At 49.1% G+C, this 22,844-nt stretch overlaps 1 long non-coding RNA gene across 2 annotated transcripts; it reads left to right on the forward strand.

The window, feature by feature from the left end:
- Positions 1–1,384: 1,384 nt before the first annotated feature.
- LOC308649747 lies at positions 1,385–22,747 on the forward strand. 2 transcript variants are annotated; one of them, XR_014022164.1, is made up of 5 exons: positions 1,386–2,704; positions 5,451–5,555; positions 16,156–16,264; positions 16,357–16,929; positions 17,601–22,747. It is a non-coding gene; the product is annotated as an uncharacterized lncRNA (long non-coding RNA). The 2 variants fall into 2 exon arrangements; XR_014022163.1 differs by having other exon boundaries at positions 1,385–2,704; positions 16,156–16,929.
- Positions 22,748–22,844: the final 97 nt, after the last annotated feature.

A 22,844-nucleotide genomic window follows, 5' to 3' on the forward strand; every position in this document is an offset into this window, starting at 1 on the left:
CTGTCACTGCAGGCCCTTGAGCTCTTACATAGTATTAACTGCACCTGTATCCTCAAGGGCTAGTGGCCTAATGTATCAACATGTTAGCACAAGACTCTGAGAAGTCCTAGAAATAAAATGATTCCTAACAATTCTCCAGTGCATAGGCCCTTCCTGTCTGGTGCCACTTTAGGCTGGTCCAGGACACATGAGCATGGACAGTTGGCATCTCTGCCCATCTGAAGGGCCTCCTCCTGCCCTGCTCTCCACTGCTCCTTGTTCCGGACAGGACTGCAGTTGCAGTATGTGCCTTCCTCCTGAGGAACACTCCTGGGACAGACAGACAGACAGACACATCTGCAGCGGTGAGCCACCACCACCCACCCTTCCCTGAAGAAGGGAGAAGGAAAATCTCCAACTCTGAAGGCATAAGCCGAGCCTTGGGTCCTCTCCCGGTGGCCGCTCCTGTTCTACAGCACAACCTGGTTTTCCTTTGGCTGGAGCGAGCCAGTCCACCTCCTCAGGCCAAGCAAACTCCCTCCCTCCCTCCCACCAGGCACAGCCTTTCCCTGGGGGGGGACTGCAGCCAGAAGCACAGGGTCTTTGGGTGGATGGCAGGAGCCGCCCTGCGGCCTGGAGGCAGACACAGTGACACCTTTTCACCTGACTTCTCCAGGCTGCATCCTCTAACTGCAGGAGGTCTGGAAGCCGCACCTTCAGCCCCTGCCCACTGCCCACACCCCAGAGCCAAGGCAGCCCACAGGACTGGCAGGGAGGGCAGCCCAGCAGAGGTGTCGGAGAGTGGCGCGCTGGGAAGCCAGTGCTTCTGTGCTGACACTGCGTCTGGCAGATCCACAGGCTCATCAGTTAGGGGACCTCCCCTCGAAGTGGCCTCCAGCAGGAGAAGGTCTACCCCCTCAAGACCCTCGCTGCGAGTCTCAGAGCTGGGCCCAGTCCGCAGTTCCAGCAGCAGCTCTCCCTGGCTACTCACGGAGCACTTCTCAGGGAGAAGCCAGTCCTGCGAGGACAGGGTCACCGTCCTGTCCCTTTTCTGGAGGCAGAACATCTTTTCTTTCAAATTTGCAAAGTGCACCGCAGCCTTCCACAGACAGTTGACACTGCTTGCCTCGCCCTTTCTGTCTTAGGAGACTCCCTCTAGCCATGGGTGATTTCAGTGCAGGCCACGCATGCATCCATGATCAGAGATAAGAAAAGTACAAACCTCGCCTGTGGGAAGGCACCCCCTACATTAGTATTTTTAAAATTTTAACTTTAAGATGCAAAAATTATTTTATATTCTATTGTTTCAGATAATTCTCTTCTTATTTGTTGCTCAAAAATTTCTAAAATGCAGAATTGTTTCAAGATCTATAAAGATCTCCAGGAAAAACACACCAAGGAACTCCTTTTACACATCACTGTTGTGCTATTTTTAAAAGTCTGTGTGTGTGTGTGTGTGTGTGTGTGTGTGTGTGTGTGTGTGTTTAAACCATTTGGACTCTGAGTGACATAAAGAATAACTTCTTAGTTGAGTCACAGTTTTTCTTCTGGTCATTTCCTAAAGCAGACACCTTGCAGAGAGGATTCTAGCTGCAGGAGCTGGTTTGAAATTGTGCCTTGTGGCCTTATTTTGCTCTGTTCCTTGCTGTGTGGTGCTGTTTTCTCTCGGAACCTTTCCTTCCCTCCCCACAGGGACTGGAGATGAGTAACCTGCCATGCAGTCATTTCTGGTGAGGGAACAGCAGTGACTGGTAGAGGACACAGCAGAGCTGGCCTGCCCCTGCCACCCATCTGAGCCAACAGGAGGAACAGGTCCCACTGTGCTGCTCTCGGCCCTTTGCTGTCCTCAGAGGTGGCAGCAGGTGTGAAGGAAAGAACTTTGGGAAAGCCGCACTGACGGGAGCTTCCCAAGACAGAGTTTAACCAGAAAGCAGCCTCCCGACCCCACGGCTGGACCCCCGGGGAAAGTACAGAGGCTCCCATCAGAGGAAGGGATGATTGCCCGCCTCTCGAAAATGCTCACTCCGTAAACCAGCAAAGGCGTCCGCTAAGCACCCCCCGACTGGGCTGCCTCACCTGGGTCTACAGACGCTTGCTGAAGAGACGGCTTGGTCTTGGGATGAAGAAAAACCAGAGTCCCTCAGAAGGTCTTCAAGGACAAGGCCTGGCCTGATGTCCTGATGAGTGGATGGCCTCGCTGAGCGTGGAGTGACAGAGACGTCTGCTGTCCCTAACGTCACAGGACCATGGTTAGAATCACATCTTCTCCGCAGACCTCTGGCTCCCTGGTGCAGCATCTCAAGGTGTCATCCAGCAGGCTGCCCTGACACCTGGTGGCTCACACGGAGAAAGCTCCCTGTTCAGAGTGGACACACACAAATGGACCTTTACCACCTAAGATGACATGGTCCTCATTTCAAATGCACAAGGAAAGGGGTGGCAGAGGCCTTCCAGCTGGCCCAGCCCAGCCACCTCCAGGGGCTCCTTGAACACTTACTGGCAACTCAGCAACGTTCCAGGCACATTTTAAGTCAGATTCACTGACTCACATGTTTTGAGCATGGAGTGCAACAGGTGTTGACAAGTGTAACGACGAGTCACCACCCTTACAAGTAAAGTTTCCATCGGCCTCAAATTCCACGCCTTCACTGTCAGCTCAGCCCGGGTACCAGCCCGGGTTCCGTGGGCCCATCTTGTTTCACAGATGCCTGCTCAAGGATTGCCTGTAAGTTGAATTACACAGTGTTTTCTCTTTGCTTCCTGACTTCCTTCACTCACCATGACTTAGAGGGTCCTCCATGTGGTCACATGCACATAAATCATGCCATCTCATTGCTGTCATATTTCATCGTAGATTTGAATTGTTCGCTCATTATCTGAGGGGAATTTGGGATCTGCCAGTATGGGAAAATTGTCAATAACTCATTCTAAATGTCTGCTCACGAGTCTTTGTGTGGTGTTATGGTTTAGATAGGAAGGGTCCCCAAGAAGCTCATATGTGAGGGAATACAAAGATGTTGAGAGGTGAAATTACTGGGTCGTGAGAGGCATGACCTGATCAGGGGATTGAGCCCCTGATAAGGGTGAACTGGGTAGTAACCGTGGGCAGGTGGGTGCACTGGAGGAGGTGGGTCATATTCTGTCCCTGGTGAGCAGAGCTCCTCTCTGCTTCCTGGTGCCATGTCCTGAGCTGCCTTCCTCTGCCATGCCTTCCACCATGATGCTCCCCTCATCAAGTCAGAGCTATGGCCAACCATGGGCTGAACCTCTGAAACCCTAAGCTGGAATAAACTCTCCCTCGCTTATGTTCTTGTCGGGTCTTTTGGTCACAGCCACAAAAAGCCGACTGAACCAGGCAGACATGTTTGCCATTTTGCTTGGTGAATCCTAGCAGCAAAGTCACATGCCCATAGGAGATGTACCATGGCATTGCCAAATCTTTTCTCACCATGGTTGGATGACTTCATATTCCCACCAGCAGGGCATGTCCACCCCTCCAGGCGACACCCGACGTCAGTCCTGACCATTTCAGCAGGTCAGGCGTCAGGCAGGAGCACTGTCTTGTCACCTTAACAGGCATTTCCCGGTTACTAAAGATAAGCGTCCCTTCATCGGTGCGTTGGCCACATAATAGACATCTATGATGTCACCTTGTGACACAGTTCTTCAGATCCTTTGCCTGCTCTTTGATGTGGCAGGTTTTCTTATCATCATTGAGCTGGAGCTCTTGAGATGTTCTGAATATCAGCCCTTTCATCAGACACAGGTGCTGAGAGAGTTTTCTCCCAAGATAAAGTTTTTCATTTTCCTTTAAAGATTTAGGATTGTTGTGCTGTCTTTATAAACTGGCCCCCTCATTGTGAGGAAGTGCTTGTCATCAGCCCTGTAATACTCCTCGTTCAAGGGTCTACTGTGCCTGGTGTGCCATGGCCACCCTAGCTTTGTTCCTACAGTGTCTACCTGGGGCGTCTCTTTCCCACACCTGGGGTTAACGGAGGCTCCTGGGGGACGGTTGGGCTGCGTGGTGTACCCACTGCACCTTCCGTTGCAGAGTTTAGACCGTTGGTCTCACTGGGACTCCTTTGCGTGTGCAGTCAGCTCACATCTGCAGCCCACCGTTTGCTCTGTACTTCCTCCCTGTCTTCTCTACCACTGTTGTGCTCTGTTACACGCCTTTTAGGGATTCACACATGTTGAGTGGTTGCACTAGGGTTTCTAAGGTGGACCTTCATGAAATAATAATATCACTCCACGTCACTTACAGGGGAGCACCTTAGAGTGATGTGCTGCATTCCCCTCAATTCTCTGTGCTCTTAAGTTTTTGAACTTCTTTGCATATAATCTCTACAACACATTGTTATTATTTTTTCTTTAAATGGACAAATCAATTTGGTGGGCAAATGCTTCCCACTCAGCCAAACGTCTACCATCCCGGGCTCTTCATTCCAGATTCTCTCTAGAATCACTTTCTCTGCCTGAAGAGTTTCCTCAACCTTTTTCATCATGTAGTTCATCCAGAAATGAGCATGCTCGGCTTTTCATCTTTATGGAGAATGTTTGTGAGAAGGCGGTTTTACTTCTTATAGAATCCTAGCTGGACAGGGCCCATCCTGCGCCTCCACATCTGAAGAAGACCCCTGTCCCTGGCGGGCATGTCACCTGTTGAGGAGTCTGTGACACTTCTTCTTTTGGGCCCTCTGGAGATGTCTTTTTCCTTCCAACTGCTTTTAAGACTTTTCTCTTCATTCATCCTGTAAGCAATTTGTTTTTACTTCATTAATCTATGGATTTACAGTTTCATTAAATCATAACAACTTTTTACCATCATCTCTTCAGAATGTCTCTCTTCTCTAGTCTCTTTGGTCCTCCCGTCCGACCCTTCGCCTGTCTGCACCGTCCCCCACTGGGGACTGGACATCTCCTCAGTCCTTCTTCTCCTGGCCTCCTGTGGACAGGTGCTACCCTCCGCCCCCTGGCTCCCTCACCTTCCCTTGGCTGACCTTGCTGCCAGCCATCCAGTGGCATATTTTCACCTTTAGAGGTGACACTTGTTTCTCTTTTAGGCTCTTCATTTCTGTCCTCGTTGGATTCATCTTTTCCTTCAATTTTTGAGCATGTTTATAACAGTCATAATATCTTAAGGTCCTTGTCACTTCAGGGTATGTTAATGTATTAACATTGACTCATTTTCTTCTTATAAGTCAGTTTGCTGCCTCTTTACATGTGTTGTTTTGTTGTTGTTGTTGTTATATTTTGGTGTGTGTGTATGTGTGTGTGTGTGTTGCTCGTTGTTTGTTTTTGGTGCTGGGATTGGAACCCAGGCCTCGGTCATTCAAGTGCTCTATACCTGAGCTCCATGCCCTGCCTGGTATTTTCCACAGGATGCTACATTGTTATGTGTTTGCATTATGTTTTCTTCCTTTAAGAAATGTTTTGATTTTTTTCTTGTATTTTGTTTTCATTTTCTACAGATTTAAATCTGGTTGATCCTGTTAATAAGGCTGAGTGGTCTCTGCCCTAAGGATGGCTTAACGCCCCCATAAGCTGGAACTTGCTTTCTCTACTGGCTGTCCCAGGTATTCAAAGGTCCTTTACTCTAGCTGAATGGGACTTGGGGTCTCCTAGCCCCATGCTGTGTGAGTTCTGAGAACTGTTCGCCTCATAGGTCCCCAGCAATTGCTCTTCTTGGGCTTCGTGGGGTATCACACGACCTGTGGGCAGGTTAGTATTCACGAAGGCTCAGAGAGTCCCAGAAGTAGACTCCTGAAGATAGTTCTTTGCATAACTCCCCACTCTCCTGTACCCTGTTCTGATAATCAGAAGCTGTTGTCTCTCCACCTGCCGATCTCTGTCTCTTGGGCTTGGTAAGGCCATGATCTTGTGCCTATCCACCTTGCTCCGAGGACCAGCTCACTTCCTCCCTTCTCGAGGGGAACACAGCACCACACAGTTGATTGTCTAATATCTGGCTGCACTTTTTCATTGCTTTTTCCAGACTTTTTACGGAGGGGAATAAATCTAATCCCAGATAGTTCATCAATTTATAAAGGTAAAATTCCCAGGGAGATGTCTTTTGCTATTCACTGAAAACAATCAAGTCTCCTGCGCCTGCTTTAACAGATTGCCACAATCTGATCCTTAAAACAACCGAAATTCATGTCTCATGGTTCTGGAAGCCAGAGTCAAAGCTCACACTGTTGGCAAGGAGAACTGGAGTCTGGGGAAGCTGTCCTTGGCCCTCTAGCTCTTGGTGTCTCTTGCTGTCTCTGACTGTGCCTACGCTGCATGGGGAGAGTTTGAGACCATGCTGTTACGTGAGGTGCCCTCCGCCCTGGAGCTCATGTGTGAGACGATGCAAGAAGGTTCAGAGGAGAAATTACTGGGTTATGAGAGTCTTAACCTAATCATGGAATTAATCACCTGATGGTATTAATGAGTGAGGGCTGAAGGCGGTGGGGTGTGGCTGGAGGATGTGGGGCTTTAGGGGCATGGTTTGGGGGTATACATTTTGTATCTGGAGAGCAGAGTCTCTCTCTGCTTCCTGATCACTATGTGAGCTGCTTCCCTCTGCCACACTCTTCCGCCATGATGTCTGCCTCACTTGGAGCCCTGAGGAATGGAGCTGGTCTTCTATGGAATAAGACCTCTGAAATCCTGAACCCCAGTTTATCCAAATAAACTTTTCCTCACCTAAAATTGTTCTGGAGTCTTATAGTCACTGTAGCAGAAAAAGCCAACTAAAACACATGTAGCACACTAACCCTTGCATTTAAAAATAGAGAAATCAAAGCCCAAAAAGGTGAGGCAGACATCCTCACCTGGAAAGTAGATGAAACGTGCAGATTCTCAGGCCTCACCCACAGAGACTGACTTAGTAGCTGTTGGAGATGAGCAGGGAATGTGAGTCTCACCCAATCCACGATCTTAATGGCACTGTCAGTGGACCCAGTGAGAAACAGCATTCACAGCATGCTCACTTGGTCAGAAAAAGAGCTTGATGAACTCCAGTATCCACAGTCCCAGGAATGTGAATCAACCTCCAGGCAGGAAGTTCATAAGACCTACCGTTTCAGTTCCAGCTCTCCCAGAATGGCCCCTGTTATTAGACCCAAGGAGCAAGAGCTGATAGAATATCGTCCATCAGCCCCACCCTGGCCTCCCTGGGATCCACCGTGGCATGTTTTGTTGAGTTCCTACTGAGACGTATTGCCTCCTTCTCTGCTTGACTCCTTGGCAAGCTGGTCAGAGAGGAAAGTCAGTGGTCCATGATCAGGTCTCTCGCACCTCTGAACTCACTCGGAAATGAACAAACCCAAGAGCACACATTCTCTAGTGTAGCCCACAGGCCAACAGAGTTCCCTGAGCACACTCCTGGGTTCCCTGATGCTGATGGTTGTAAAGCTGCCCACAGAGTCTGCCTGGCCAGTGCTTCTCTGCAGGTGTGTCTGGATATTCTGGTGGCTTTAAAGAGAGACGTGCTGTAAAAGGGAAGGGGGGCAGGGGAATCCCTCTTGTGAGGCCTTCAAGGATCATTCCAACCTGACCACGGAAGCCACTTGGAGAGACATGAAGTTTAAGGATTTATACTCTCTGGTCCCACAAAGGGAGGCATGGCCCCCATGAGGGGACCACATGAGTGGGGCTCCCAGGAAAGGGGCTCGCTCAAGCAAGTGGGGAGCCAGGAGATAGTGAGGACCCATGGGCAGGGGGCAGAGTAAGGAAGGAAGCTAAAGGCATGAGGGGATTTGACTGGGGTGTGTGAACGCCACCAGGCCACTATCAGGGAGGAAGATGTCGTGGCAGGGATCCGCCAGCCTGGCCACAGGGGTGCAGGTCACTTGGGCTCTCGGGGTGCATTGCTCAGAGCCTCTCTGCATGGATGTTGAGGCCGCTGCTAATGTTAAGCTTTGAAAATTCACAGCCCAGGAGGAGATGAAATGTACCAGATACAGAATCTAGTAACCTGTCCTTGAATCCATGATAAATCCATAGGAAACAGGGGGGGATTAAAAAGTGTTCTGCAATGACGTTTAAATTAATTAGAGGATAACGTCCACATGGTGTTCAGACACCAGACATTTTTGGTTGAGTAGCAGCTGGAAAGGGATTTTTGCCTACATGTTCCCGGAGCCAAAACCATCAGTCAACTTAGCCAATCTGAATGGAGGAAAGAATCTCTGTTAGTCATGTTTTTGTCATTGGGACCAAAATATCTGGCAAGAACAACTTAGAGGAGGGAGAGTTTATTTCAGCTCACAGTTTCAGAGGCTTAGTCCATGTCGGCTGACTCCACTGCTCTGGACCCGAGATGAAGCGGCCATCATGGCAGAAGGGTGTGAGGAAGGAAGCGGCTCCTCTCATAGCAGCTAGAAGGCAGGGGTGGGGAGGGGCCACAGGAAAGGTGCCACCTTCCAGGGCCAGCCCCTGTGACCTGCCTCCTCCAGCCACACCCCACCTCCTACGTTACCCCCCAGTTCATCCAAACCAGGATGGACTGGTTGGGCTCCAGCTGCCACAGTCGTGGCACCTCTGAACATCCCGGCACTAACACAGGGCCTTGGGGACACCAAGACCCAAACCACAACAGCCAAACTGCCTACAGGAAACCCTTAGGGGACTGTCGGCTTTTCTCTTGATCAGGTTGAGTATAAAAACACACATCCAGGTCACAGCTGTTAACAGGCAGAGCTACCTGAACTCTTTCCTTTCATGCATCAACATGGAGTTTGGACCCCCGTTCACCTTAGAATCTAAGCCACTTGATGACGTGGAAGTTCTTTCATGACGGTGTGTAGTATAGAGAAGAGACTTAACAGACATTTCAGCAATAAGAATAGATTAATGCTTCCCCAGAAAAAAAAAAACGGTAAGCCTTCAATAATTTCATTATCATTACAAAATAAATGACATAAGAATCCATCAACATGAAAGAGAGTTGCTGAGTGAGAATGAATATTTCTGGTGAATTCTCTAAATTCCGATGGCAGAATCAATAACAATAAGTGCATTTATTCACATGTCTACATGCTAGATTTCATTTAGACATGAGACTTACACCAATTTAAATAAAAAGGACATTGCTTCTCAAAAGTAAGCAACAGCTTAAGTGAAAACTTCTCTGAGATATTTCATGTCATTTACCAACATTTCCATATCACCTATATTCAATTGTGCATCCTTTATTCTATTTCATTCTGTAAAGTTACTTCTATTATCTGTTCTCTCCATTTGTGGCACTCCAGTAGGTGACCATAAATGTATCACACACAAGGCTGAATGAAAGTGAGATTTGAAACGAATCTTTCACACTTTCACTCTAAAGATTTTTTTTATGTTTTCAACTAAAGTGCCTCCATAGAAAGTCTTGAGTGGGAAACGATAAGTGTCAATGGAATTCAAAATGAAAAGTGCTTTTAGCTATTTTAAACAACCAGATCGGAGAATAACAACATCAACTGTAAGTCAGGGTAGGCAGCCTGGGGCGGAGTGCGGGTCAGAAGGTCATTGATGAATCAGCAGCAGAGGGAGCCCCAAAGCCTGCAGCTCCAACTGCCAGCTGGGGTTCCCCACGGCAGGGACCTGACACCCTTGCCTGCCTGCACTCATGGGTGACGTCTCCCTCAGTCATGTTGGGTTGTGTCACAAACCTAATATGGGGGTCTGGAGGCTTTACATTCTCTGAGGATATACCCTGTGAGTAAAACTAACTTTCAACAAGTTAGATAGCTGCAATTAGAAGAGTTCCACAGCAAAGCTAGATAATACTTAGACTTTTGCAAGATTCAAAAGACCTGTCTAGATTTTCCAGTGGCGCAGGATTGTTCCTGTAAAACTGACTTCATTGACAAAATGCATCAGAAGCCACCAGTACAGACTTGCAGTTGGACATATGCCTGAGAGCCAGCTCCACTTCTGCCCAGGATGCAGAAAACAACAGAGTGCCCCGCCCAGCCTAGCCATGGGGAAAAGCCATCCATCAGGGGGCTAAGGCCACAGAGCAAGTACATAGCCAGAAACCTCAGGCAGGACAGGATCTCCAAGGCCAGTGAGATGGAGCACTGGTGGCTGAGCACAGGAGGAAATGACTCCAGAAACACACCAGCAGCCAAAGAATCTAGTAAAACATTGTAAACATTCCAGAAGGCCTGAGGGGCCCAGTGTGGGAGTATAGAGCCAGTGGACACCCCAGACACAAGAGGAGGCAATGCGCACTCCCTGGCTCTTCTTGTAGGTCCATCAGGAGTTTATAGGAAGCCTGCCGGCAGGCTAGAAACCAAAGGAAGCCCTCTGTGGACACACAGCCCAAGGAGGGGATGATTCACAGCTGCAGAGAAAACACAGGGCAGCTCCTAGTCTCCTCTTCCCTCTGAAAATGAAGCTTCAGCCACTAGCAGAGGAGCCACCCCATCATAACCAAGATGAGCATTGCAACTGCAAAAAGTGTCAGGGAGCAGTCCCTCCTCCCTGCCAAAGTGCAGAGAAAACACCTGCTCCAGGGCCTGAACCAGTGCGGGAGAGGCCCTGGGGCAGGGAAAGACAGTGTCCTCCTTATGAGACCTCCAGGCACTGACAGAGACACCCAAGGCGCAGGATGCACCAAGACCTAGGCTGAAGTGGGACAAGAGAAGGAGGGCCCCCTCACCTCCACCTGGCTGGCCAGCACTGGGAACCAGCAACACAGTGCCTCTCTGGGAGAGGGATGAGGGCATGCACAGACCCTGTAGTGGATTGGACTGCAACTCCCAAAAGAGAGTCATACACTGCACAATGACATGGCTAACCATGGATCACAAGGCTCTGGTGATCCCAGGAGATCACAGTGGAGCTGAAAACTTCTGATGGCCCAGTGACAGTGTAGCCATCCTAATGCTGTAGCACATGGCATTGTTACTGTGTTTGTGTTGGTGGTGGTACTGGTATAAGGAAACCTGACGTGCGGGAAGTCACATCATCATACAGCACACATAATCATGTGCAGGGCATGATGCTTGAACAGGGTAACAAATGACAGTTACTGGCTTATGAATTTACTACATAATACTTTCTATTATTGTTTTGGAGTATGATCCTTCTACTTTTGATTAGAAAGCATTCTGTAAAGCAGCACACTAGGTTACCCTAGCAGAGCATCACTTCTCTCATGTCTGTAGTTTCTTGATCACATCAAGAGGTCACATCGAGGGATTGGTCTAGATCCTCTAGGTTTGTATGTCCACTGTTTAAGCAACAATGGAATTGCCTGACCACACCTTTCTCAGAACACAACTCCATTGTTAAGTGACTGTATTTGAGTCCTGATCCACAGTACCTGTGAATGTGACCTGGTTTTAATGTAACATCTTTGCACATGGAATCAAGTTAAGGAAAGGTTACTGTTTAATCCAGTGACTGGCTCTTTGTAAGATGAAGAAAATCTGGACGCAGACACAGATAAAGTAAGTTTCTGTTGTTGTAAGCCACCAAATGTGTGACAATTTGTTGTAGCAGCCCAGGGAAATTAGTATCCCCCAGCCCCCAGGCACAGGTTTGCAGACAGGGACACAATCTGAGGATAGAGGTGGCACACTGAGGACACCCCATCAGTACACCATGTGTAGGCAGTGCCCAAGGAGTGGGAAGCTGCTGGTTCAGCAGAGGATGCAGTACAGAGCAGAACTCAGCCCCGCTCATCCCACACTGAGGGCATTTGGGAAGAAGAGATGGCCCATGTTCACCATAAATACCACTCATCGCAATATGTACTGGTCTAAAAGAGATGTCCAGCATTGAGTCAAGATTACAAAACCCACATGCAAACTTTAATATACTATCTTCAGACTGGTGAAAGTCAGTAACAGAACTTCCAAGGCTACCAGGGTAAACAGACATGTGACTTATGGAGAAACAAGGTTAAGACAGACAGAAGACTTCTTATCAGAACCTATGCAAAGTAGAATAAGATAGAAACATCTTTGCCATTTTACCCTCATTTCAATTATTTATGATTGCTGCTCCTAGATTATCTCCCAAATAGCCACGAATTTCTTAACTCACTGAACATTAAAAATGAATTTGTACTTTTTCTCTTTTAGTCCCTTCCAATACAACATACATGCCACTCCAACTCAGAAGGTCCAAGCCACCCAAATGAGGGCTGTTTCGTTCTTCCTGTGTTCTCCACAGATACTAGCTCAGTTCTCCTCACAAATCAGCATCAGGAAATGGGTTTGGAAGTTAGATGAATAGTTCTTGGCTTGTACTGGTGGCCTGGTTTTTCACCACATGCTTTTCATTTCCTTATTTCCATTTGCATAATATCTAATCACATTCCATATGAGTTGATTTTTATTTCCAAATTGAAGTCATAAAAGAAGTTCCACAATAAAATTTTTAATTAGAAAATATCACACAATTTTTTTTAATCAGTCAAAAATTTTACTTCGATTTTCTAGGAAAAAGAGGTTCTCATATTTTAATATATTTTACTCAATTATGATGTTTTGCATGAAGAGTTTGTAATTGAGTTATTTTTAAAAAGAAACTAATCATCCCTTTCAGAAAATGTTATTTGATGCTTCTGCATTTTGGCACAGTCTTTAAGTCCATGTGTTAGAAGATTAATTGTTGATTAGTCACAGAATATTTTTTTAATTTGGTTCAATCAAGGTTAGAAAAGGGTTTTAAATGAAAGATGTTATGTAAATAGTATGAAGCACACTACCATAACTAATGCATTCATTCATCAAATATTTACTCAATGTCATGCTACCGTATGTCAGGCACCCTGCAAGGCACTAGATACAAAACTAAACAAAAAACCCTGTGCCCTCGTGGAGCTTATGATCCAGGAGTGAGAGGGTAGAACTGAGCAAGTAAGTGACACGGTGTGTTTTAACATGATGATTATGTGAGGGAGGGAGGCAGAGCAAGGGGAAGGGAGGGTGAGGTGAGCTGCAGGGCAGGCTGAAACAGAGACAGGGCAGAGCGGCACAGCGCCCCCTGCAGAAACAGGATCACAGACGAAACCAAGGAATACAGGTTTAGAAAACTTAAAACATAACTATTTTATCTCATTGATGTGTTCTAATGACTATTAACCAAGTTCATATTTTGTGCTTTAATTTTTATATTAAATATCTATCCACAACCAAGTATTTGCACTTATGCAAATTCCTTGTGTGCATACATTTGTTTATGAATATCTGCCCATCAGTGACAAGAATTTGGGGACTCCACTGTTTTCTCCTGGGGGTGATTGGAGAAAGGGACGGGACGCATGGGGTGGAGCACAGAAGGGGAACATAAAGCCCAGGGCTCTGCAGGATTGAGGTTTTTCCAGATGTCTTAGGAGAAGTAAGGGAAGCTGAGAAGACACAAGACCCGGCCTTAGCCCTGACCTGGGCACCTCAGATGGAAGTTGAGAACTGTGTAACAGGGACATATGTGACTGTGTTATTTTAAATATCTCTTAAGATCTGCATCTCTAGAGCAAACCACTCTGGCTCACGTCCACCAACAGGGCTAGAGGACATCCCTGGGGCTCAGGCTAGCTTTGGAGCTAGTGACTCACCATAGGAGTGCGGACTGCAGGCCATGGATCGTACCTGCCAGCTCCCTCCCAGCTTTACTAAGGCACCATTAACAAATAAAAATTAGACATTGCAGTGTACAATGTGTTGATATATGTGTACATCATGGAACAATTAAATCAAGCTAATCAGCACATCCATCACCTCACACACTTAACCTTTTTCTTTTCTTTTGTAGTATTTAAGCTCTACTCTTGGCAACTTTGCAGGATGCAATATATTGTCAACTGCAGCCCACACTGTGCAGCTCCAGAACTCACTCCTCCCCCCACACCCCAGCCCCTGACCACCGGGTTCCATTCTCTGCGTCTGTGAGCTTAATATTTTTACACACACACTTCAGGGGATCACAGAGCAGTTTTCTCTCTGTGCCTGCCTTATTTCACTTCCAGTTTCATCCATGTTGTCACAAATGGCAAGGCCTACTGTTCTGAGACGGGGGCAGTAAGTATTCCATGCCACGTTTTGTCAGTCCACCAATGCGTCCCTTGAACACCTTGGTGGCTTCCTAGTCTAGGCCGTGGTGAATACCTCAGCACTGACCACGGGAGAGCAGGGTTCTCTTCACCACACTGACTTCAGTTCTTTGGGGTATGCGCCCAAACAGGCTTGCTGGACGTTGTGGTAGCTCTATTTCTAATTGCTTGAGGAACTCCATCCTGTTTCCCACAAGGGCTGCTCCACTCGTCCTTGAGTGGTGCTGGGATGGAGAGAAGCGTGGCCTTGGGCACAGGCCCCTCCCGGCTCAGGGCTCTGTGAACTCTGCCACTTGTGAGGCTGTGCAGGGCTTGCTCTGGTTTTCTATAAAATGAAGATAATATGGCACCAACTCTTTTGTGGGAGAGAGTATGTATTTTCCAACACAGAGTCAGCGTCAGCAGGTCCTACAGCAGTTTCTCCACAGATCACACATTCTTGAGGTGCTGTTAGTTCAACAGTGAGAGCCACGGGTGTGTTCTCCATAGCAACATCCACGTCACAGCATAAACAGACACTATGTGCTCACCTACAGTTCCAGGAGGAAGGGTACTCCTTGCCAAAAATTTCTTTTTATTCATCCTAAAGTCAGGTGCAATAACTAAGAGACAAAACTTTGGGTCACAGCCTTAATCCAGTAAGGGCCTTCCACACAGTGGGAAGGAATTCTTGGCCCCAAAGTCTCATAATTTTCTCTATAGCATTATATGTACAAAAAGGTTAAAAAATAAAAGGAAACACAAAGACATCAGGAGTATCTAGGTGTTCCCACCAATATGCCATGTCTTGGATCTAAGACTGGGCCTGGGAATACTTCAGAAGTCATAAAATAGGAAAATAGGGATAATGGCTACCGAAATAAAAAACAAATGAGGTAGATAAATTAAAGCTTTCACTCCCAGGGCTTGCTCTTCCAAATTGCAGCCTTCATGCAACTCAGGGAAAAATAAAAATCTTCATTATTACTTGGCCTTAACTGCACCAGAGAAGAAGGAAGAAAGGAGGGAAGGAAGGAAGGAAGGAAGGAAGGAAGGAAGGAAGGAAGGAGGGAGGAAGGAGGGAAGGGAGGGAGGGAGGGAGGGAGGGAGGGAGGGAGGAAGGAAGCAGGGAGGGAGGGAGGGAAGAAGGAAGGAAGGAAGGAGGGAGCAAGGGAGGGAGGGAGGAAGGAAGGAAGGGAGGGAGGAAGGAGGGAAGGAAGGAAGGAAGGAAGGAGGGAGGGAGCGAGGGAGGGAGGGAGGGAGGAAGGAAGGGAGGGAGGAAGGAGGGAAGGAAGGAAGGAAGAAAGGGAGGGAGAGAGGGAGGGAGGGAGGGAGGGAGGAAGGGAGGGAGGGAGGGAAGGAAGGAAGGGAGGGAGAGAGGGAGGGAGGGAGGAAGGAAGGGAGGGAGGAGGGAGGGAGCGAGGGAGGGAGGGAGGGAGGAAGGCAGGCAGGCAGACCATGTGACCCTGTGATAGAAAGTAAGCCCTTCCAGGAGCTTCCTGAGAAGGAGGATGCAGGTCTTCAGTGCAGCAGGCACCGGCAAACCCCATCCAGCCCCGGAGAATCCCCGCTCAGGTGCCACCTCTTCTGGGGTCAGGGAAGACAGAAGCAGCTGGACACGTGGGGAGTGGTGGACACTCTGAGGGTTTCAGTGAACTTCTTTCAATAAGCAGCCTTGGCCCATGAGCACTAAAATAAGTCCTCACAAGGGCATCCTGCTTGCTTGTGGTTCGAGGTGGAACAACCTTAGTTTTCTAGTTTTTCTTTAAAGTACATTCAAAGCACAAGAAAACAAAACAAAAGATGGGCATAGGATTGGGGGACTTGTAAAACAGGTCCCTAAGTAGACAGCAGACCTTGTCCATCTACCTTTATAAGGTTGCCATGGAGCAGAGATAATTCCCCACCCACCCAATGAGGCTGGGTAGATGTCTCTTCCACCAGGAGGCGGGAAGTTCCAACTCCTTCACCTTCATGTAGGCAACAGTCACTTTAAGTTGTACAAAGCTTCTATGTATTCATATAGTTTGTCACAAGTATCGAAGTTAATTTGCAACACTTGCTTCTTTTCAAAGTTTTTTTGTTTTAAGTTTCTAGTCTTTTTTGATATGCACTTTTTTTGTTGTGTTTCAATTTTTCCTTTTTTTTTTCAGTTTTTGCAAAGCAAAATGGCAACAATCATGATTGTGGGACTGCCCAAGCTTTCCATCACAACTGTGAACTTCATTTGCATATCAGTAAGAAGAAAGGAAACAGGAGGAGGTTGGTTCTTGAAGAAAACCCAAAACAGCACCACTACCTGGCGTCCTAGGCTCTCCTGGGGCTTAGCTAATGCAGATCTTCTTTCCCTGCAGGAAGTGAGGGAACTGTTGTTGGCCACCTGCAGGAAGGCCCGGTTTCCCACCTCAGAACTGCCTCCTGACCAGGACCATCCACCTTGGAGACAGTGCACCACAGAGCTGGCCTGGGCAGGGTGGGAATGCGGTCCCTGGTCCTCGTGGTTCTTTGTGGCCAGGTCTCAGGAAGCAGGCTGCGCACTGGCTCTCCAGGGTCCCTGTGCACCAGGGTCCAGGGTTTCCTTGGGAAACATTTCAGAGACTGTCCCTCCATATGAACCCAACAGAGCCTTTGTGTACTTGGTGGCCAGCTTCCTCCCGAGGCAGCTGAGTTGTGTGCCCGTGGGTCATGTGCTGGGCCTGCAGGATGCATTTGGTGGTGAGAGCTGCCCAGGTGTGCCACACACAAAAGGCTTAGCTCCAGTGTGTGGCACCAATTCTTATGAGAACTGCTAAATCAGTATGCAGAAGACCGGCATCAGAACAAGTGTTGGGGACGCACAGTGTCCACCACCACTGCAGACCCAGTGGCAGAGGACCAACCCAACCCAGACCCAGAACTCTGGAAGCAGACAATGGTGAAGCAAACAGGTGAGACACACAATTCTAAGTACATGTAACAGAGGCATTTAGGGGAACAGTTAGCAGGTCCTGAGGGTCCCACCCAGGCAGCTCTGAGCAGACCCAGGTCAGTCCACAAGGGAAGGAGCCTGAGGATTCCAGGCAGAGATGGTGCAAGAGACTGAGGTCCTAGTGTGCTGGGGAGTTCCAGGTCCACATAGAGGCCCCTGGCCCTATGTGGAGAGGGAGAGAGGGAGAAGAAAGCAGTTGGTGGGAAGAGACCACAGAGAACCAGGGGACACCCTAAGAACCAGAACAGCCCTGCAGAGGGTCCCCAGGGGCTGCCTTGGGTTCTAGGAGGCTGCCTCTGGCTGTCAGGCTGGGGGCCCCAATGGGAGAAGGGGAGAAGGGGATAGGGACAGGTGACCACCACACCCCAGGCAGAATACAGCGACCAGGAGCACCAGGTGGCTCATGGCACTGGCAGGTGAGCAGCAGTGGTGACCGCCATCTCTGCAGATAAAGCCAGGGAGGTATTTTTAAAGGGGACGTGACATTTAGTATGTGTTGTTGCCATCTCAGATTCCTGCCACAACAGATGGGCAAAGGTGGTGGGCCCTCGAGAGCTAGATGCTAAAATGCTTGTGGCCCTGCCTTTAAGAATCACTTTGCTGATGCAGGTGTCCATTCTCTTTCACCAGGTGACCAGTCTGTGTCTGTGCTCAGTGACGTACTCACAAATACAGCAATATTGTGTTCAGTGAAGGTTTCATTAGAGCATTTTCTGCAGATTGCAAAGTACCAACGTTCTCTAAGAGTAGAAAGACTTGGGATGTTCAAGAAGTCAGTAAGATAAAGGCCTTCTGTGAATGGTCAGGCTGCAGAGGAGACACCTGCTTTGCACCAGTGACAGGTGGGGGTCCTGATCGGCAGTGCACTTCCCAGATGCAAAGTCTACCCAGACCACCCTGTGTGGCCTGCAGGACTAAGTCTTCAGAAGCATGTGTTCGTTCTGCTTCTAGTTCTGGGCTTCATATTTTCCGTGAAGCATCCAGAAACAGGAAAAGTGCCACAAGGAGGATGGCACCGAGTTGCTGACTGTCAGGCGCCTGCTCCAAAAAGATGAGCAGCGAAAAGCCATGCTCTTCAACTGCCGCAAGCAAGCCTCAGGTCAGACGTTTGGATCAAGGTTTCTTTAGAGAAGTGATTCTCTCTACAAAATGAAATCATCTTTCTTGGTGAAAATCTAAGAACTTCTTGAGGGTGCAGCAAGAGGAGAAAAGAATTACCCAAAGCAGAAAATTCCTCTGGGTTAGTTTCAGGGTGGCCACCAGGAGGCAGAAGGAAACCGTGACAGCAGACAGGAGGACACAGGCACCTCAGCTGTGGGGACAGAGCTGCACAGCACCGGCAGGGGCAGAAGCCAAGCCAAGCCACGGGCTCCACACAGCCGCATAGCAGCCAATGCCCTCTGCAGAGCTGGGGCCTCACCCTCTAGATGGGCTTCTTCTCCAGGAAGCTGGTGTGGGCATCTGGATTCCAATCACGGGACAAATTCATCTTTGTGCACTAAAACCTCCAGTATTGGGGCCAGGGTTGGGCTCCGTGGTAGAGCACTAGCATTCCTGAGGCACTGGGTTCCATCCCAGGCACCGTATAAAAATAAAACAAATAAAATAAAGGTATCGTGTCCATCTACAAGTAAAAAAGAAAAAAAAAATTCTCCATTCCTTTTTTCAAGAACAAATGTTCTCCATTTAAACCAGTCTTCATATAGGTGACTCTGGCCATATTTTATCACGTTCTCTTCCCCAGGCACTGGCCGGCATGAGGCAGCACCAGATGGCATTGAGAGTGCTCTGCTGGGCTCTTGGGCATAAGGGACAGAAATCCCCGTGAGCTGGCCTACTCAGAAGAGCGGCTGGTTCTCTGAGGACACCTGCAGGACGCTGGCATCCGAGGCACTGCCACGCCCCAGGCCAGCCTCCCAGCGATGCACACCGCAGGCTGCTCTCATGCTTCTGGTGGTCATGCTGCAGCCCAGGTCTGCAGACAGAAACGGAGGGCAAGGCTGCTGTGGGCGGCAGGGACGCTGCAAGGGAACACGCGGGACACCTGAAAGGGTCCTGTGAGACCAGGAGGTGGGGTGACTGCCGCCCGCTCCCATCGGCCTCCTGTCGGTCTCCTGTCCATCTCCTGTCGTTCAGGCAAGACTGCAGTAAATCACCCAGCCCATCTTAAAGCAGGAGACGGAGCCTTTATTCACCAGCTGGAGGTCGGGATCCACCAGCTGGCGGCCGAGGGGCAGGCTGCAAGTCTACACCCTTGGACCACCCCCCGGGTTTGAGAACACCTTTTATAGTCCAAAACCATATTAAAGTGTAAGTGGCTGTGGCTATGATTCAAAACCTTAAACAAATATCATAAGATCTAAAATCATAAGCAGAAAAGGGAGTGGGCCAACACGTCCCTAGTTGAGTAAAGAATGGTTACTGACCTCTAGACAATCAATCTCTGACAGGTACATTGTCCAAGAAAAAATGGAAACCAAAGAGAGAACCATTTTATGTTACATAAGAATTGTCACTTGTTTTGCCAAACATGCTGTTAAGCCACTGTCCATGGGCTCAGAGCAGGGTGTTCCCATGGGAGAAGCATTTCTTACATCACGAGTAGTCTCAGGGCAAAATGGAGTCTGTTTGGCTATTGCCCATGTAGCCTGGCCCATAACACTGTTGCTTTGGGGTGGATTATTGTCCCTGGTCCCCTGCACGAGCCAGCAGGCCTCTGTGACCAGGAAGCACCTGAGGCAGAGAGGCCCAGGGAGAGTGTGACCTGCCCAGCACACTGCAGGTGGCGTCCGGAGTGGGGAGGGGCGTCGCCCATCAGAAGGTCCCTCTTCACATCTGTGATCTGCAATCTGTTTCCTTCTTTGTGTGGGTGGGGGCGTGCCCCTCCCTTTCCTCCTGTGAAGCTCACACACCATCACTCCCTTGGCGTGTGCAGGACAGTGGCATTTGGAGCTAAGGTGCCTCTCACTGGCACGTCGTCCAGAGGATTACCAGGAAGAACCCCAGGCCCCTCACGTACCTTGGGGGTGCTTCCTGCACACAGAGCAGAAGCTCCTGCCCCGACCTGTGGTCTCTGCTATGTGCCTGGTCCTGGGAATTCGGGTGGAACTTCACCCCTTCAAGGGCTGAGCTTCACGTTTTCTCGGTTTCTACCCAGGGTTGATGATGGTGACGGCCCTCTCACTACAGTGGGTGAAGATCAGGTTGGGAGAGACGCTTCTTTGGGGACATCAGCAATCGCAGTCACCCTCTTTCAAGGGAGTCCCACGCAGTCCCCACAGGTGGGCAGCTGTTCACCAGATACCAGGACGGGCCAGTAGAACGTGCCCCACTTGGCATCTCCCAGTGTCCACCGTGCTCCAATGTCCTCTTCCTATAAGGACCCCAGTCACACTGGATTAGGGCCACCTTAGTGACTGGTACTACCTTGATCATCTGTCAAGAACTTCTTTCTGAATAAGATCACCTCCAGTCACAGGTGGTATAAAGTTCCAAATCTTTGGGGACACAACCCAACACATGAGAGTTAATGGGACATATCAAGTGCTGGGAAGATGTAGCGTTAGGACCAGATGCGACGGCTGCGGTCACTTCCTCGGGGAGCTTCCTTGTTTCCAGGTAACAGTGGCACATGAATAGAAAAGCACCCTACCTGCAGTGACATAAGTGCAGAAGGACACAGTGCTTCTCGAGGGAGAATGGTGTTTTCCCAAAGGCGCAAATATCTGATCTGATCCTTAAAGGTGACGCCTGCTTAATGTTGCCGGAGGGGGAAGAGTGTTCGAGGCAGGACCACCTTCCCCTGCAGAGTGAAAGACCTGGAGACCAAGGGCCAGCATGCACAGCCAGGACGAGGGGTCTTGTGACAGACAGGGGAACTGGAAGAAAATGTCTCACCATCTCCGCAAAAACAGGTTGAATCCAGAGCTGCACACAGAGGCCTGAGGCCGCCCCTCTAGCTGGAGGCCAGGGAGTCCAAAGGCAGCTCCAGGACAGCCCCCTCCGTGCGTTTGCTGTGGAGGGAAGCAGTGCCACTCTATGGCTCAACAGTGCACGGGTCTCAACGGGCTTCAGCCATGGAGCCTCTTCCCACACCCTGAGCAGGCCAGAGGCAGGCAGGCTCTGGAGAACATAGCCAGGGACCTGTCAAGGTGATGCCTGGTTTCCGGGATCCCCAAGGGCCACTGTTGGTCAGAAAACTGAAGGACCCCGCTGCCAACGCAGTGAAGTATCCCCTCTGGTCTGACATGGCAGCTTCAGTCTCGTTCCCACCAGTAAGAGGCCCTGGAGAATCCCTGTGCCAGGGGAAGTCCAGGTCCCAACCAAATCCTGGGAGGGAGGAGGCCAGCACCACCAGCTTGGGCCACTAGAATACCCAGAGTAACTTAGCAAAACCAGGGATGCCCAGGTCCAGCCATTCATTGCCTGTTTCATTGGTCCAAGTTGGGGTTCAAGTTTTCACATTTTGTCCCCAGATAAGCCCATGTGCAGGTAATACTGAGAACCACTTGGAAAAGTCTGGAATCCACTGCTGAGGACAGTCTGGAGTCTCATGGGCTCATCTGCCTTTCAAGAGATCACGCCTCCCATCAGACACCAAGATCAGAGTCTCAGAACCTTTAAAAGATGGAGGAAAATGTATTGAAAAGTATGAACTTCAAAGAGATTTTCACTGAAATGGGACAATCGACCTCAGCAGTAGGTTATTTTTAAGTGGGCTTAGGACTGTCTCCCTGATACACCTAAATTTATAGACTGTGTCTTGACTTAAAATGGGTTTTACTTAATATTTCCATCTTGTTAATGAGAAAGCAGTTAAAATGGTAAAACATACTCTAATTTTAGAAGCATGAATCATAGCAGACACAGTGGCGCATGCCCATAATCCCTGTGGCTTGGGAGGCTGCGTCAGGAGAATCACGAATTCAAAGTCAGCCTCAGCAACCTAGTGAGGCCCTGTCTCAAAACATATAAACAAGAAAGCCTTGGGGGTGTGGCCCAGTGGTTAAGCTCCTCTAGCTTAAATCTCTGGTAGCAAAAGTTAAAATAAAAGCATAAATCAGAATCTGAACTCATTAGCTAAACACTCACGGCGCCTCCCCTCCTCTTTCATCCCCCTTCCCCACCGGGGGCTCCTGTTCAGTGGCTCAGAGCAGCACCAAGGCAGCCTGGATGCCCAGCAGGCCTCTTACCTTGTCCTAACCACAAGCAAATTCTGCCATGTCCACCTCATCTGCCACCTCCTCACCTGCTGTCCTCACCTCTCCTGACCACGCCCCACCACCCCAAGGTGTCCCGCAATCCACACTGTCACCTCTCACCTGGGCTCCTGGGGAAGACTCTTCCTGGAGGCCCTGATAGAAGGCTTCTGGCCTGCAGCCGTAAGGTGTTCCAGAGGAAAGAACCATCAGGAGGTTATATAATAGGGCATGTAACTAGAAGAGGGAGGGAGATAGATATTTGAAGGAACTGGCTCACGCTGTGGGTTCTGGCAAGTCTGAAATCTGCAAAGGAATGTCCAGCTAGCAAGAAGCTCAGGCAGGACTGGATACTGCTATCCTGTGCAGAATATCTTCTCAGCGAAATTCCACCCCCACACACCCACACACACATTATGGCCTTCAACTGATTGGACAAAGCCTATCATTTCAACTCCACCACTACCACCATCACTATCATTATCTCCTTTACCATCACTTTCACCTCTGCCCCTTCATCACCTCCACCATCACCTCTACACCATCACCTTCACAACCGTTTCCATCATCACCTCTACCGTCACATCACCATCACAATCCACTTCACCTTCACCACCATCATCACCTCCACTACATCACCCCCACCATCACCATCACCTATACCATCAGCCTCACC

This window comes from Spermophilus citellus (assembly GCF_964194105.1).
Source record: "Spermophilus citellus genome assembly, chromosome: 5".
Taxonomy (NCBI): domain Eukaryota; kingdom Metazoa; phylum Chordata; class Mammalia; order Rodentia; family Sciuridae; genus Spermophilus; species Spermophilus citellus.